Below are 5,447 nucleotides of genomic sequence, written 5' to 3'. Positions count from 1 at the left end.
GATTACTCTATCCAGCAAAGCTATCATTTAGAATTGAAGGACAGATAACGAGGATCTCAGACAAGAAAAAGCTAAAGGAGTTCATCATCACAAAACCAGTTACAAGGACTGTTAGAGGGACTTCTTCAAGAAATAGAAGAAGAAAACAAACATAAAAAATATAAATAATAAAATGGCAATAACTACATATATATCAAAAATTACTTTAAGTGTAAATGGATTAAATACTCTAAACAAAAGATAGAATGGGTGAATGGATAAGAAAACAAGACCCTTACATATGCTGCCTACAAGACACTTCAGATCAAAAGGCACACAGAGACTGCAAGTAAAGGGATGAGAAAAAGATATTTCATGAAAATGAAAACAAAACAAACAAACAAAAAGCTGAAGTAGCAATACTTATACCAGGCAAAATAGACTTTAAAGCTATAACAAGAGACAAAGAAGGACTCAATAATCCCACTTCTGGGTACTTATCCAAAGAAACACAAAATGCTACTTTGAGGGGAACATGTGCATCCATATGTTCATTGCACCATTGTTTATAATGGCCAAGATGTGGACGCAGCCTGGGTGTCCATCAATGGATGAGTGGATAAAGAGGGAGTGGTACATATATACAATGGAATATTGTTTGGCCATGTATGGGAATGGGTTCTTGCCATCTGCAGAGGCATAGATGGACCTGGAGGGTATTGTGCTGAGTGGAGTATGTCAGACAGAGAAAGACAGTTGCAATGTGATTTCACTTATATGTGGAATCTAAGAACAAAAATAAATGAAACAGAAATAAACTCATAGATACAGAGAACATTTTGATGGTTGCCAGATGGGAGGGGCCTTGGGGGTGAGAAAGGGGAAGGGATTAAGAGGTACAAATTGGTTGTTACAAAGTAGTCAAGGGGATGTAGGGTATAGCATAAAGAACCTAGTCAATAATATTATAATAACTATGCATAATGCCAGGTGGGTGCTAGACTAGTCAGGGGGATCACTTCTTAAATTATATAAATGTCTAACCACTATGGTGTATACCTGAAATTAATATAAAATAATATTGAATATCTAAATAAATAGTGTTTTTAAGAAAGACATATAAGCTAAAACAGCAAGATGTAATTTTTCCCTATTAAATTGATAAAGGCTAACAATAATATCTAGTTTATGAGAACATAGTACAAACACACATTCTGCTGGTAGGAGGTAGGTTGTTAAAATTTTTCTGAAGGTTATATATAAAAAAAATCTTGGGCCGGCTGAGTGGCGCATTGGTTAAGAGTTGGCTTGGGGCGCCAGCTCTCAGCAGCAGGGCCCCAGTTCGGATTCCACATGAGGGCCAGTGACACTGTGCCCTCTACAGCTAAGATGGTAAACAACAGCTCAACTTGGAGCTGGGCTGCCGTGAGTGGCCAGCAATGGCGTAGGCTGCAGCCCCTGCTGCAGTGGGCTGCCATGAGCTATCACAAGTGGCTGGCAGCTGGCATGAGCTACCATGAGCCACTGTGAGTGGCCATCCAATGGCTGGTGAGCGACTGCCTCACCTGGGAAGAGCGTAATGATAATACCAACATGGGCCAGTGAAGCAACGTCCTCCACAACTAGACTGAAGAACAAAAGGACAGCAACTTGTCTGTTTCCCTTCCCGGATTCACCAATGCTGTTGCCTTTCCCAATGCTGTTGCCTTCCCCAATTTCCCAATAAAATATTAAAAAAAAAATCTTAAGGGGGCCGGCCGAGTGGCTCAGTTGGTTAAAAGTGCGAGCTCTGAGCAACAGGGTCGCCGGTTCGATTCCTGCATGGGCCAGTGAGCTGCACCTGAGTTGGGCAGCCATGAGCTGCCAACAGGCGGCCAGATGGTGACTGGACTTGGAGCTGAGCTGGCTGTGCTGAAAAAAAAATCTTAAAAGTGGGGCCTAGGCACTCCTAAGAATATACCTTATGTAAATAGGCATGCAAAGATTTAAATAAAACAATATTTATAAAAATATTTATAAAAGCAGAAAGAAAATCTGGAAGCAAACTAAATGATCAACAGCAAATGATAGATTAAACAATTACATACTATTTATCCAGTGAAATATCATTGAGCTAGCTATTGTCTGCTTCTGCAGCTTCAGTCTCCACTCTTTTCTACTCTTTTCCTCCCTACTCTGTTCCCTGGAAGGTTAATCTTTATAGACTGCACCAAACAGGTTCCCTTACCTTCTGGCTTCAGTTTATGTATGGCAGATGGAAAGCATCAGCAAGAAATGGATGTTCTGAACAAACAGTGGAAGGAGTGAGGTCAGGGAATTTATTCCTCTTGCCTCCTACTTTGGCAGTAACAATTTGCCTCTATGGAAGGCTACAGCCTCAAGAGGTTTCTGTATCCATTCCCTCCTGCACCCATTCAGGATTAGGGATAGTAATTGCTTCCCTATTGCTAGCCTTGGCTGCTGCAGTATCCCTCAACTCATCATAAACTCTCTTCCATTATTCATTTTAAGTAAATCATCTATTTCCAACTAAGATCCTTACTCTCCTGCTACTAAAAATCATGTTTCACTACTCTGATACAAGCTAGTGTATGGGTTTAGCACAATTTGCTCAACCAATACCCTACTGAAGAACATTTATTGTAAATTGTTTTTAATCTTAGTGAGGAGTCTGACACTCTGGCCAAAAACCAGTGTGTGATCTCTCAGGCCAGACCACAGGCAAAAACAAAGGCTTTACCTGGCAGGTCTCTTGGGAAAAGCTTCCCTCCCACATCAAACTTGGTGCACAGCCAGTGCGCTGCAGTCTCAGAAGGGAGTTGCAGTCAAGGACTCAGGCCCCCTAGTCATCCATGTCCTTACACATATCTGCATTCCCAGCCCAGGCACCTCCATTTGGAGACATCTTTATCAGGGGCCTTTACCAGACATCTCTGCTGAGACCTCCTTGTGAGGGGAAGGGAGAGGAACCTTGAAGGCACTTTTCTCCACTCTGGCTCAGGACTCAGGGAGTACTATTTTTTCATTCCTACTCCTTTCCCCTCTCCCTCCTCCCAGCCCCTGGGTCCATAAAATGTCAAGAGCCTTTTACTCAGGGTTCTGTTAGCAGTGAGAAGATACATCTGTACTGATCCACCTGACCCTCACTGGGTGTTGCTGCATGGGGAGGAATGGAGCACTAGGAGAGCCCACACTTTCTCTTGGTTAGTCTCTTGCCTTATACTAGAGCAGTAAGTAATGAAAGGCTTGACTGCTACTTTCATTTTGGCGGCTCAGCTCTCTTCAGCTCAGCTCTTGACACTTTTCTATATAAACATTGCTACAAAAAATCTTATATATGTATAATTTCTCACATGTGAGAGTATATAATAAATTCTTAGAAGTAAAATTCTGGTCAAAGAGCAAATGCATAATTTTGATAGATACTGCCTAATTTCTCTTTATACAGATTCTATCCGTTTACTCCCCACCCCTCACCCCCTAGCATTGTATAAGAGTGTCCTAGGTAAGTTATTTAAACTCTGTGCATCAATCTCCTCTTCTGTAAAATGGGCATAAAAATAGAACCTACTTGCTGGTTGACTCCCAGCGGCATCTTGAGCTGGGTGGCCCGGAGCTGCAGAGGGGCTGGCGACCAGCAGCCGGTGGCCGGATGGCGACTGGACTTGGAGCTGAGCTAGCTGCACCCTCCACGGCTGGGATTGAAGGACAACAACTTGACTGTTCCCCTTCTCCAATTCCCCCAATAAAATTAAAAAAAAATAGAACCTACTTCATAGAATTGCTGTGGATGAAATTACATTACAAGTAAATCATTTGGAATAGTGCTTTACTATTATTATTGTTGTACTACTTCTTTGTGCTCTTGACAATAAAGAATACCATTTCATTTTTGCTTAACAGGTTAAAAACGGTATCTCAGTGTAGTTATAATTTGTATTTCACTTAATATGAGTAAAGCAAGCATTTTATCATATGTTAAAGGACAAGGAAGCTCTTGATACTGGTGTGGAAATACTAATGTGGAATAATCTCCAAGAAACCTTATTAAGTAAATAAAGCAAGTAGCAAACAGTGCACAAAATATTTGTGCATAAGAAAGGGAAAAATAACATGTATACATATTTTTTATATGTGCACAGAATAGCTCCAGAAGAATATACTGGAATCTGTTAACACTGGATCCTGGGGGTTGGGGCAGGGGGTAGCTAGGGCAAGGAGAGGAGTGAGACTTTTCATTACACAGCTTTTTGTACTTTTTGAATTTTGTTTGTTATGAATGCTTTATATATTCCCCCATCACCATACATACACACACACACACACACACACACACATTTTTTAAAATGACAATCCTTTTAAAAATGTTTTTAAATCATTGTAAAAGAATGTGTGTTTAATGACATGGTTTATGACATGTTTATGATAAACTGTTAAGAGAAAATAACAGGTTATAAAATAGAAATGTATATATAATCGAAATCTAGTAATCATATGTGCATAGAAAAAAAGTCTAGCAGTTGTAATCAAAAGCATTAAGAATAATTAATGGATAGTGGAGCTACCAATCACTTTTATTTTATTTTCTGTGCTTTTTCCTATTTTCCAAATTCTCTGTTTTGAAAATATATTACTTTTGCAGAAAGAAGGAAACGTTAGCTTTAAAAGGATCTTATACATAGCAATAAAAAATATGTAACAAAACAAACACATAACAACATAAATAAATCTCAGATATAATTTCAATAAAAGAAGCCACACAAAAAAGAGTGATTATTACATGATTACATTTATAGACTGTTCAAGAACAGGCAAAATTTATGTTCACAGAGGCCAGATTAAAACTACCTGTGTGAGGGGAATGGCTATGCTTGGAAAGGGGCATGAGATAGTCTTCTGGAGAGTCAGAAATACTCCATGTCTTGATCTGGAGGGTGGTTACATGGGTGTGTGCATATGTACAAGTACCTTAAGTTATACATGAAAGATTTCGCCACTTCATATATGTTATACCTCAACTTTAAAAATTAAGTCTAGAAGGATATATTCCTACTACATACACAGAGTTATATATGCCATATCTCAAAAGAAAAACAGTATAATGGGGATGTTTCAGGGAGCATGCAATAGTAGGGTAAAGAAGATGAACTTTGGAGTCAGATAGACTTAGGTTTGAATTCCAGATCTGCCACTTATTAGCTCTGTGAATTTGGGCAAGTTACTTAACCTGTCTCTGTCTCAGTTTACTCATCTGTAAAAATGGAACAATAACAGCACTGACTTCATAGGTTATTGTCAGTCAAGTGAGATAATGTATGTGAAGTGCTTAAAAGATTATGTGGGTCATAATAAGTATTCAATAAAAATTTCTTCGGGCCGGCCGAGTGGTGCGATGGTTAAGAACTGGCTTGGGATGCCAGAGGGCCCCGGTTCGGATCCCACATATGAGGGCCAGTGACACTGCCCTC

Source organism: Hipposideros armiger, unplaced genomic scaffold (genome assembly GCF_001890085.2).
Source record: "Hipposideros armiger isolate ML-2016 unplaced genomic scaffold, ASM189008v1 scaffold_429, whole genome shotgun sequence".
In the NCBI taxonomy this organism is placed as follows: Eukaryota; Metazoa; Chordata; class Mammalia; order Chiroptera; family Hipposideridae; genus Hipposideros; species Hipposideros armiger.
The sequence above is the reverse complement of the archived record's forward strand: the minus strand, read 5'-3'. Positions refer to the sequence as shown.